General features: G+C 41.8%; 1 protein-coding gene across 8 annotated transcripts in view; it reads right to left on the bottom strand.

Moving 5' to 3' along the window:
- LOC306839969 (RNA-binding motif, single-stranded-interacting protein 3) overlaps positions 1-13,024 on the bottom strand; it is a gene marked incomplete at its 3' end in the record, with an annotated part of 278,776 nt that overhangs the window by 122,559 nt on the left and 143,193 nt on the right. The window lies entirely within an intron of this gene.

Below are 13,024 nucleotides of genomic sequence, written 5' to 3'. Positions count from 1 at the left end.
CTCACAAACATGCAGACGAGTCAATTAAGTCTTCAGAACATCAGCGAGTCGTTTTCAGTTTTCACTTGTTCAGCCTTTTGATTTTCAGAGACTGTGAAGTTGGCTGGCCCACATCGCATTCCTCAACACCCGGCATATTATCACATCCCCATTTCACAGCCTCCATAATCCTCTCCACGGTAACAAATCTCTCAAAGGTTGACAGCATACCAGTGATGCTGCCATTTCTCTCTCTCTTTCTCTCCCTCTCTCTCTTAAAATACAGCTCTTTTCCATGCATATAAACACTTCAATGTATTTCTCACAAATCTGGCATTTCTGTCGATCTTTCACGTCTTCCCTTGTCCCTCTCTGCCTCTTACAATATCTCTCGGAGTCTTTCTCCCTCCTTCATATTTTTCCCGACATTAACAGCCACCAGCCCCCATCTGGAAATTCATCACGGTGAGGGAAGCGGGGGGGAATGAATTCTGCCGTGTGTGATTTATGAGTTATTGTGATCCCGACGTTCTGCGGGATGTATCGGAGACGGGGGTCACGTCTGTGTTAATTAAAATTTGGTGGCAGATTAAAAGCAGTCAATGGCGCCCTCTGATCCGCTGTTTCAGAAGGAAAGTGTAATTAGAAAAGGATAATGGGTGTGTGGCGGGGAGAGACTCGCGGCCGTGGTTACCCCGTCATGTAGTAACTCAGATGTGAGCGCACACACAATACTTGATTTTCTCATTGCCTCCAACAAACAGCAAACACCTCACGATGGAGATGTGAGAGTGGTTGAGGTGGTGGTTAGCGGGAGCAGGAGGGTGTTAGGTCATTTTGCCGCCTGATGGAGGTAAAGGAGTGTGAAGTAATGTGAAAATCATAACCTGTGGCGGAGGAGAATTGGAGTGTGATTGATTAATGGCTAGCTGCTGGAGTGCGGCTGGGAGGGATCAGCCCCTAATTGTAGAAATATGAAGAGCCAGAGTGAGCGATTCAAATACCTGAGACGGTCTGTCGAACACCTTTTCTACCTTTTCAAAAGGTAAATATTATCAAGTGTACTTTTTTTTTTTCAACAGCAAGAACTCACCAACTTGGCTTATTTTGTCAGTAAAAGAGCAAAAAGAGCCATTTCTTCAAAACGAGATGAGGAGAAAAAAATGGTTGTATCTAGCAATGCTCATAGTTTGAATATTCTCTAGCTAGGAATGATGATATCTTTCCAACACAATTTTCTCCTTCCAAATATAATAGAGGGGAATTTTGGCTGCGGTGGAAGTAAAAAATGTGTGTTTTCACAGTCTCCCTGTTACACTGCAGATATTCCAAACACCCCATGTTGTGCACAGGTTTCATGGAACAGGTTAGAGATGGGTGACAGAAAAACTACACAACGCATTTTTGTAAGGTGTTAGACCAACAATCGCATCTCCAACAAGCCTTAGCATAGACTGTAAAGTGCTATGCACACACGTCCTTGAGGACATGTCCTCGTTTGGTGTTTTTCATGATTGTTGGTGGAGATTTAAATTCCACATGGAAAGCATATATTTGTAGTTTCGGGATGTTTTTTTTCTCAATCAACTCAAAAGGAGAAATCTTTACAGATTCACTGTTCAATGTTTTAAAAGTAATGCCATTACCTTTAACACTTCATTTGCAGATTCTCAATTAAATCTTTGATACATTGTTGTATTTTTCCCATGGGTCTTTTTGTGTTCACACTTTAATATCGCGAAGCAATCGAAAAATACAAACCAGCCCAGGGATGTCATTATACTATCACGCCAAAGCATCCTTTCCCCTCTAAGTTGGTAAATAAATATCATGCTTAGAAGTCACTATTTTTGCATTGTAGGGTAGCGCTAAGAAACTAACTCACGTTAGCTAGTTAACCGAAAAAAACAAAACGATTCCAGGGTTGAGTAGGAGCAGCGAGGAGGTCAAATCCTCATTGACACCACTCACAAAAATGCAGAAGCTTCCAAATGTGCATGTCAGTGCATGACCAAGGGGGGCTCTCAAAAGCACTGGCGCGCCAACACCGAAACTCCACTGGCAATTTATAAAGTAGAGACCAGCTTTGAAAAAGTGGAGGTTCCAGTGGTGGGATTCCCCTGGTTCAAAGCACATCTCTGAACTAAACCAGCTGTTGAACCAGAAGACGTTAAGTTCTGTGATGATTTGATGGTGTGGATGGAGAATGGCGATTAACATTGCCCTATTGCTATTTTTATGCTGATTATCAATTGTCATCGGTATTGCCTCGTAGTTTTATTCTGCCACCATCTACCAGTAGCCCACTACTACTATGACTACTTCTACTGCTACCAATGCGTATACATATACTGTACTACTGCTAACAGCTACCACTCCTATAGAGTCAAGCAGTTATTTGTTCAGGTTTCTGGGTTGATTAAGTTTTCACAGCAAATGAACCGCTCCATTGGACGATAGTAAAGACGAGCTTATCTCGGCGATCTCAGCTTGCTTGTGTTGTTCCACATCAGAGTGGGATTGCTTTATTCACATATGACCCGGGCCTGGGAGGAAAACAACTCCTGTTTTAAGAACAACTTTTACAAACAGGTCCAATCCAAGTGTGAAAGCACCCTATTGATTAATTCTTTGGTTTTCATTTTAGTTAAATTCCTAAATGGCTTTTTCATAACACCTTAATTCTAAATTATTCATCTTGATGACAAAAAGGAGTGTGGCTTCTATTCTCAGGAGCTGTACTGCTGCTGAGGACAGAGATGTAGAAGATGTACACTCACTTACACTGGGACTTCCCAGTAACATGCAGTATCTCTCTTTATTGAATTTTAGGTTGAGATATTGTGATGGTTTATGTCAGCATGTCATTCACATCACATTCAGATGTATTGAAAATGGCCTGAAAACACAGTTTCTTCTCTTACTTGCTTCTCCATTAATTTTGTTTTCAGGGTTTTCCCTCTTATTTCTGAAAGATCTGTTCTTATGTACATTGTGGCTCTGAAAACATGGATACTGTTTTTGTATTGGAGAGTGATTGCTGTGGATTTTTTTTTGTGTTACATTTTTTATTGGTTTCAGCACCGCAAAGAGATTAATGTGTCTGTTTAAACGTGGCCAAGAAAAACAAAAGTAGGCTACACACCACCAGAGGGAAGTGTTTGTGTGATTTATGGGAAAGAACCCCTTAAACAGTAAAAAAAAAATTAAATTATGAATAAATAAAATTCGATCTGAGAACATATAAACAGCACATTAAGAAAACCACAGAATATTACTGAGGCTCTCTCGACGATGGCTGATTATCTTTAATCATCAGAGTATCCCTAATGTGGACACTTGGACCCACACAATATAATATTCTGCCGACTACCACCTGGAGTGCACTTATCAAACTTTCAGCAGGATGAGGATTTTAGAGAATGCTGACCTATATTCAGGCGTCTCTGAATGAAGGAAGAAGTGAGAGGAAGGAGGAGAGAGAGAAAAAGAGTGCGCTCTAAAGAGAGGCAGAGTGAGGACGGGGGGTTATTTGGGGTCAGCTGACTGCACTGAGGAAGACTGAACTGACACTCAGCAAGCTGCCTGCAGTAATAGATCAAGTTCGCTCCTCGCCTCTTCTGTTATTGTGGATGATATGTGCGTAATGATTCTGTAATGTGGGATGTTTGATTTGTAGCCACAGGGTAAAGCTCTTAAAGGCAGGTTGAGTTGGAAAAGAGAATAATAATTCAAAGACAGGTACGTCTATCTTGTGCTCTTATCAGGCAGGATGATTGTGGAGCTGACAGAACAGTCAGAGTCTTTGCGCGAATGAGTGAACTCTGCTTTGAGTACTTAATGACTTTCAGTTTGAAACTAACTGCTCAGACTGTAAAGTTAAGAAGGTCAACATATTTCATGTATACACCTAAAAGCTGCTCATAAAAGGGACATTTACAAAAACCAGAAGCTGCTTTTGTACATGCGTTCCTATTTCGTTAAATAGCTTTGAAAAAAAATATGAGCATATTGGGATATAGTTGTTGGCAGCAGCTGACTGACATCAAAGGTCTATAGCATTTTTGTGTATTCAGAGATAATGTATGGTGAGTATGCTGTAAGCAGAGAGGGGTTACTTCTCCCTCAATGGGTTCATTTTCAGTCAAACTTACCTGCTGTACTTTATGCCGCTTATTACACAGCCTCAGAAAAAGCTTCTTAAACTTTGTCATTTCAGTGAACCGGTCTTTAAACACAGCCCATGCTCCCTTTAAAGCTGACTTCAAGAGGCTTCCGTAGATTTCCCTCTCATCCTTTCCTTCGCCCATCGTTTCAGTCAGTTATTCTGTCTTATAAACAGGCTGATGTCACATTAGCACGACCGCATTCTGCAGATTTCAACCAACAGAGACAGTGATCAGAACTACATCTGTACAGTCAATTACTTATAGCAGCTGTCTGCTATACAGAAATAACACTTCGTAGAGCGTCATTATTAACCAATCAGAATCAAGTACTCGACAAAACAGCCTTTGTCCATATATATCTGTAAGGTCCAGTTACTTTGACAAATTTGCATTCTCTTTGATTATGTGGAATATGAAGATTATTCCTTAAACTATCACAGGGCTTAATACCATCACAACTTTGAGTTAGAGTGTTTCTTTATGATGTCCATATTATGTTTTCACTTTTAAATCTTTCTGTTTGACCTGTTACACCTCCGTCTTCGTGATCAGACCCCGACAGGTTTTCTTCATGAACAATCTCTCGTTTCATTTTTTTATTTTTCTCTTCGACTCCTCGTCTTGGCATATTCACTTCTTACGCCTGTGTTTAGGTTGCGTCACTTTATTGTTGTTTGCGGACTGTGTAAAGTGAGTAGTATTAACTTCAAGATCAGCAACAGAGCATGAGTAGCCACCACATAACTATTCGCCATTACCAGAAGTCAAGAATGTTTCTTTTACTCAGAAAACTGTCTAGTTCTATAATGTATAGTGTTAATAGAAGAGCTACACACTGGCTTTGAGTGAGTGAATGTTTGCAAGTGCATCGATTGATCATGGGTCAGTCACTGAGCAGAAGAAAAAAGAAGACTGAGTCGCGAAGCTGCGTCAGGGTCAGGAGACGTTACACTAAATTCAAAGCATCACAGCTCACACACTTCGACAACACACACACACACACACACACACACACACACACAGAGGTATGAAGGTACCGCTTTAAGAAAGTGAAGCTGAGTACAGTACGTGTTGTATTGCTGCAGGTACTCTTGTGTTACGATCTCAAGTGGGAGGCAGAGGGCAAGGTGCAGCTTTGAAGCCTCTGCAACAACACCAACGTCCGATCGATAGCTGTCACTTAAAAGCAGCTCAAAGTGACCGACTACATGCACAGTTGCTGATAAAGCTGTCCAGCTGCAACACAGGAATGCACACACAGAGTGGCTTCAAGTGCAAATATACAGACAAGAAGACATGTAAGTACATACACTTCATGCACAGAGACAAAGGCTGTCTTTCAGAAAAGGAATAAAGAGAACACGAGCTGCTGTATCATATTTCCTGGTCTGCCTCAAACTGGGAGCCTTTCAAGATAAAAGCACAGTCTTCAGTCAGTTATTTCAGGATGGTGCAATGCTACCACTGCTCTTACTTTACTGTAGCCTCGGAGTTTCTGCTCGTGTGAACGTGTCTGTGTGCATAGGGCAGCCCTCCTCCCCTATACCCCCCTTGGGAAGTCTACAACTACACTAGATGGCACCTCGGGTTAGCTCCACACAAAAGTCTTCAGTGGAGAGTGGAGATAAGGGACTCATTACACTGCGTGTATCGACATATCAATCATCCATGCATCATTCATGCGCCGTCAAATTATGCTAATCCTAATTACTTCTGGGAACATTACCATTCTTTCTCTGCTAATAGTGGGGATTGTTTGGGGTTTCCTACCCCACTATATCCACCACCAATTTCCCCAATATTTCCATTTTTCACATTCTCATACTCCATGCTAATGATCCCATTTTGTAGCGCATACAATGGAATAATAATGCCCTAAGTATGAATAATGAATCAACGACAAGTCACGGAGCCTTACAATGGTGTACGGGGCAAACAGTGTAATTGTTTACTTCCTCGTGAGTCATCAAGAAGAGTTCTGAAGCTGCTGTTGCACATGTGTGATTAATCAGCGTGGTAGCCCGCATGTTAATAATTCGTACTTTGCATGTATAAAAGTGATTACGGTTAATAGAGGAGATAGATGGGCCACTCCATGGACAAATATGCATAACAATGCTTGTAATATGATTCTTATGATTCATGATACAGCAGTATTACAGCTTCATGTTCCAGCCTGCATTGTGTGCATCTTGTTGACCTGGCTCTGCGTACCATTAGCAGATTAAGTAACACGTTTACACGTGTGAGTGTGTCTGCGTGAACAAATACAACTATTAGGAGTTCCATTTTTTTTACACGTGTATCTATGAGAAAGAACTGCACATGTACCATGTGCTGAAGTGATGAGGATTGAAGACATCTGACGAAAGATAGCTAAATTATTTGAGGATGGAGAATCTTTATTTTTCATTTATCAAGAAAAAAAGACAAATATTTGATGGTTGAGTTGCTGTTTAATATACAAGTAGAAGAAAAAAAATCAAATCCAATCAGCAAACATGTGAAACTTGAATTAACTGAATTAATATTTGTCTCTGGGAATGACTATTAATTAGATTTTACAGCCTATCAGTCAATATTTTTTTCAGACAACTTTCAATATAATTCCCTGTAAATATCCTTTGCTAGTTGATTCGCAGCAGGTGTCTTAATACTTTATTAATTTCTGAGGGAATTTTGGGTTTACACTCTGTTATTTTAGGGACATTCTTCTCACACACAAAGGCCCAAATCACACATACACAAACCTGTGGACCAGCAATGGTGGAGAGATGTCAGAGTAAGGCTGCTTTACGATGCAGGGAATGCATCAGAGCAGTTTTTGGGTTTGGTGCTGTGCTCAAGGGCACCTCGACAGTGCCCGAGAAGTGCCCTGGCACCTCTCCAGCTACCAGTATAACTTCAATATTTTTGGTCCGCATCGGTCCTCCGGTTCCCAACCCAAGTCCCTGTAGACTGAGCTACTGCCACCCCAAAGAAAACATAAGTCAATTATAATTTGAAGGACACAAATGATCCGATCCCTCTTTGAGAAATGACGCATCTTTTGAAACATGCCCGTTAAGAATAGAACGGAGAACACCATGAATGAAAATAATCTTTTGAAACACTTTAGAACTTGTGCATTTAAATATGTCTTGGTCCAATTTTGGTCCTCAACCAGCCCCTCTGTGCCGTGCAGGGAGGGTAGGTGGTAGTTTAGGGAGGCTGTGGTGAGCTGTGCAAACACTGAGGGGAGAACATGGGATTTTAAATAGCAAGATGGCATCCATGACTATAACTGTGGCCAATTTAAGACCGACTTGGTCCCTGTCCAAACCCAGAGGAGAGCATCCTCGCTGGAACTGCATTCCTCCGTCCTCCTCCATTTATCCAGCACCAACCAGCAGCTGACGGGTGATGCATTTTGTGGTAACCCTCTGTGAAAGCCATGTGGGGAAATGCGTGTGCGTGGTCGCATGTTTCTGTGCTTGTGTGTTTGTCGCATGGGCGGGTAACAAACGCTTGCGTGTGACCTCCAGCTTTCTCGTTTGCATGTGCGCATTTGTGAGTAAACAAGGGAGGAACACAAATCTGTCTTTCAATAGAAGGATCCCACAGAGAAACATCTGCAATTCATTTCTTTTGAATTAAAATGTTAGCTTTAGGCAACAGACTTCTGACCACATCCATGTTGTCAGAGCGTTAACACCACAGAGAAGTGACAAGTCATACAGCAAATCTTACTCCAAAAATACGACATCCCCGTCTCATCTTGCATCCTATAAAAATCCACAGGCACGCTTCCCTCTGCAAACACCACATTTCCACATAATGTTTGTGCTCCAAGATGAGTTAAAATTAGCCAAATGTGCAAACACAAACTCATGCAAAATGTTTCGTGCGTACACAGACTGTAGCTCTTGGTACTTTTCAAAAGAAAGGTCCCTCATTTTCTTATCCGGTGTCCCTATCCTGTTTGTCCTATGCTTGAAGACAGTACCTATTTGTTGTCAAATAACTCTCACAGACGGTTCTTCTATATGAGACACAAGCAAAAAAAAGATAGCAGTACAGGCAATTAACTTATCAACCCTGCAACATGGATTTATAGCTAAGGCATTGGTCTCGGGCTGAAGCAGCCAGCCTACTGGCCGTATTGTATTTCTTGTCATCTTCTCTCGCAGGTGGAGGAGTGTCCTTGTCAGGGAGCTGCAGTCGGGATCCGCAGAGGGCAACGTGCCAGGGATCAGGGCCAATGGGGCCACTGGCAGCTCATTGTGCAGAAGACAAACTGAACAGGAGGCTGAAAAAACAAATTCCTCATCCAATATCTGTGCAAGTGTTACAGATGAGTCCTGCACAACAGCACTGCAGCGACGGAATAGATGCATATAGCTGCAACAACAAAAAAGGGAACTGTTTTGCATTCACGCAACTCTGATGCTATAGCAACACATTTCACCTGTTCCTTCCAAACGACTTTGTGACAGCAAATGCACAGTAAAAAGAGCCATTTTAAAATGTGCAGCTCTATGCCATATTAACATTTTAACAGCTCAATATTAAAGTATTTTAACATATGGCTCTCCTCTCTATCTCAGCATTTCTTTCTTGTTCATTTTACCGCTTGTAACCCACATGAATATGGAGTTACTAAATGGACATATCTCAGATAGAGGTGTAATCTCACACCAGAACAGTGGGTGGCGCAACCACTCTCTAACTCTCTGTTAGCGCGCACTCTCAAGGTCTCTTCCTTTTTGGCTGAGACGTCGTCCTGAAAGGTCGTTCCGAACAAGGTTAAGACTTCCCGGTATGAAAACACGATATAAAAGACATATATCAATGAATAATATCCTCATATCAATCGCTGATAAGTTGTCTGTTTAATAGGACGTGATTTGTGTGTGTGAGAGAGTGAAGCTGAGGAGCCGCATCTTTCTTGTTGGTCCCCTCGTGAGCTCCGGTAAGCATAGCCCTATGTTGCTAATAGGCTAAGCCTCCGTGTTAGCTTGTTGAAACTAATTGACATCAAGATATCTTGTTCTGATACTTTTCTTAAAACCAATCGGAGTTATGGTATTGATGCCAAATGTTTAACACTACCGTGGTACAGACTGTATCACTGTAAATTGTGAGAATGTCCTTGAAAAAGATCGCTAATGGCGCTAGCCGCTATGCTAACGGCTATCGTTGTCAATGGAGTTTAATATGAATGCTAGTGCTGCAGTGATCGCAGCTAAGCTAATTTAATAGCACAGCAGTGATAGTGTGGTGCTGCATTGAAGGTGTATTGCACCTATTTCTTGTATTCAGATCATTTTGTTGAAAGAGTATCCACTCAATATATTTGCATAAATGCAGTTTGAATTATTTCATTGTGGTTGTTAAAATGCAATTGGTATAAATTGAGATAAAGTTCATCTGATGTTTAACAGGTTAAATAGATTAAAAGGGTGTACATTTAAAGGAGTGTAAGTTATATGTAAAAACTGTTTAAAAAGATAAATAGTGCTTCAAAAGAGAAACCAATTCATTGTTATATTACATGGGAATTGTGATATGGAGTTCATGATGTATAATTCTCTCATAGCACTAAGATACTTATGTTGTGATGCATGTCAATTCATTTTACAAGGATTGAAATAATTTATAACCTGAGTAACTGGTTATATCTGATAAGATATTTGAATGATGGATATAAGCAATGAGGTTGAGTGATGAAGAGAAAGAGAAGATAGTAATTTGTACTTTCTGCACTGTGTGTGTAGATTGGTTTTTTTATTTGATCATAGATCTGGACTGGATCGTTCAGAATCTGAACCTTTGTGGGTTCAGTGGCGAGCTAACCCAAGAGACATCGACTGTGGACGGACCAGAACCCCGGTGTGGCCAGCCGTGGGTCCGCCCTCAGAGGACATCAGGACCATCCATTCATTTCATTCATTCAGGAACCAGATAAGAACTAACACATTCAAACTACCCGGGTAGTGTTAGGGACATTTACATAGTGTGCACACAACAAGTCGAGGAAAATCTCTTTTCTCTTAAAGGAGAACTGCAGCAAAAGGAAACCAAACTTGGACCGTCTGTTTTTCTTTGTTTTATTTATTTTAGTGAAGATTCTTTTGATACTTTGGAAGAGTGTATTTTGTATGGTGATATCTTTTGTTCATTCACTTGCATTGCCATATGTTTGTTGCTGAGGCAATAAAGGTGGTCACTGTTCACTTCCACGTTTACTCTCTCCTAGTGAGTCAATTAAGTAATTCCAGGTATCTTTTCCCGAACCTAGATGAATGTTAGCGCTCTTAAGTTTAGTTATCAGTGTGGTAAGGCTAGAGGGCGCTACATAAAACTTGGCGAGCTAGCCAGGAGAAGTCTAAATCCTTGGTAGCGTGAAGGTTGAACAGTCTGACATTTTTATTGCACTCCATCTGTGAACACTGGTATCATCCAAATATGGATACAGTTACATCTGAAAATGTTAAGGTGCCAAATTCTCTTCTAGTAAGTGGCATGGGTAATAGTAAAGCAGATGCTGAAGTTCTTGAGCATTTGGGACAGTATGGTAAAATTGGAAGAGTAATTGAGATTACTAGCACTGAAGCTAAGTTCGAAGATGCAGCCATAGTGGAATATGAATCCGGTGGAGCTGTTGAGTTTATTCAGGATAGCTTACCTTGCGACAGACCTACCAGCATTCCAAATGTTATCCACCACATTCAGCTTCTGTCTGAACTATACACTGCTGACAGAGGTTCTACCTTAACTCAGACTTACTTAAATGAACTGAAGGATGTTGCTAAATTAAGTGGGGCAGATTTCGAGAAAGTTTTGATAGACGAGTTAGCTAGAATTCAAGCGTCTACCCAACCTAAGACGACTGAACCAGACACATCAAAGAATCCGGTATCTCAGCATACCAGTTCCCCACCCGCAACTGATCCAGCAGTTAATGGAAGTCCCCTGAGGATAGCTACAGACTTGATCCACTCCCATGAACGTGACTCACTTCTACTCGATGCAGGTGCAGAGGCATCATCCCTTCAAAGGAAACAGCCCCTGTACTTACCTTCTGAGCACCTAACCACTCCAGAGGTGCAAAAAGTAGTAGTCGAGCATGTGATTAAGAATAGTGACTTGCCTTCTCATTTTCATGGCAATACCAGACTCAGACCCTTCTCAGGGAAAATCCCCTGTCCACCTTCAGAGTCTGATTATGACACATGGCGCAGCAATGTTGAGTTCTACCTCGCAGACCCTGCCATGTCTGACAAACATACAACCAGGAAAATGGTTGATGGCCTTCTTCCACCTGCTGCCACTATAGTCAAGCATCTTGGGCCCAACTCTTCTCCTCATGAATATCTTGTTCTTCTTGACTCTGCTTATGGTATTATTGAAGATGGAGATGAACTTTTTGCAAAGTTTCTAAACATGAACCAAGACTCTGGTGAAAAGCCCTCTGGATATCTGCAACGCTTGCAGACGATCCTGAGTAAAGTCGTCAAACGAGGCGGCCTGGCTGCTCATGATTCAGATCGCCAACTGCTTAAGCAATTCTGCAGAGGCTGCTGGAACAATGGTTTAATTACCAGTCTCCAGCTTGAGCAAAAGAAAAACGATCCATCCTCCTTTGCTGAATTACTGCTCTCGATACGTTCTGAAGAGGACAGGCAAGCTGCTAAGTCCAGTCGAATGAAACAGCACTTTGGGATTACCAAAACAAAAGCCCAGTCAAATTCCCTCTCAGTGGAAGAATGTGTCCCCAAAATTGACGCAGCAACGCCTGCTTCCCATAACACACAACAACTAGAAAAGCAAATGGCTCAATTACAAGCCCAAATAGCTTCTCTTAAGGCCTCCTTAAGTTCAAGCCAGGTGTCTGCTAAACCAAGTAAGAAAGCAAAGGCTAAACTCAAAACTCCTCCTGTAGAAGAAACGTTGTCCCCTACAGAGCTGAAACTCACAAAGAAACCCCGCCCATGGTATTGTTTCAAGTGTGGAGAGGATGGCCACATTGTGCCTTCCTGCAGCAATGAGGCAAACCCTGAGCTAGTTGAAAGGAAGCGCAAAGAGTTTAAACAAAGACAAGCAACATGGGAGGAAAGTTTAAACTGAATGCAGTTCCTGACGAGGGACTACCAGGAACTGGAACTGAAACTAAATGTCCCAAATCAAAAACTAAGACAAAAGTAAAGGCAAATCCTAAGACTAGAGCATTAATTCAATCCAACAATGTAGAACACCAAATTCAACTACCTAAAAAACTTGTAGGACAGAAATGTACAGCTAATGTTGGTGTGTCAGGAGTCAACACAGCATGTCTCCTTGACTCTGGGTCCCAAGTGACCACAGTAACTCACTCTTTCTATAACAGCCATCTGTCAGAGCACCCCATACAACCGCTTGATACCCTCGAGGTTGAAGGTGCTAATGGGCAGAATGTCCCATATTTAGGCTATGTCCCCATCAATCTCAAGTTTCCAAAAGAATTTGTCAAGACTGAGCCCGAAGTTTCTGCTTTAGCCTTAGTAGTCCCAGACCGGCGCAGTACCTGTAACTTACCTGTACTAATTGGGACAAACGCACTCGATCTCTTGTATGAAGAGTACTGTAGTGACAAAAACCCAAACGAGCTGTCCTCTGCTTATGGCTACAGGCAGATCATCCGTGTACTCAAGCTCAGGAACACATTGAATTCTATAGGAAAAGTAGGATTAGCAACTCTCAAAGGCAAAGTGCAGCAAGTAATACCTGCGCAAGAGAGAGTCTGCCTTGAAAGCTACGTCAGAGCTGACACCACCAGCGAGTGTGCAATCGTTGAACAGCCTGAATCCTCTACCTTGCCTGGTGGAGTATTTGTGGAGTGCTGCCTCGTCACCTTG

Source organism: Symphodus melops, assembly GCF_947650265.1.
Source record: "Symphodus melops genome assembly, chromosome: 18".
NCBI classification, from domain to species: domain Eukaryota; kingdom Metazoa; phylum Chordata; class Actinopteri; order Labriformes; family Labridae; genus Symphodus; species Symphodus melops.
Note: the sequence above shows the minus strand (reverse complement) of the source record. Positions and strands in the feature narration are given on the sequence as shown.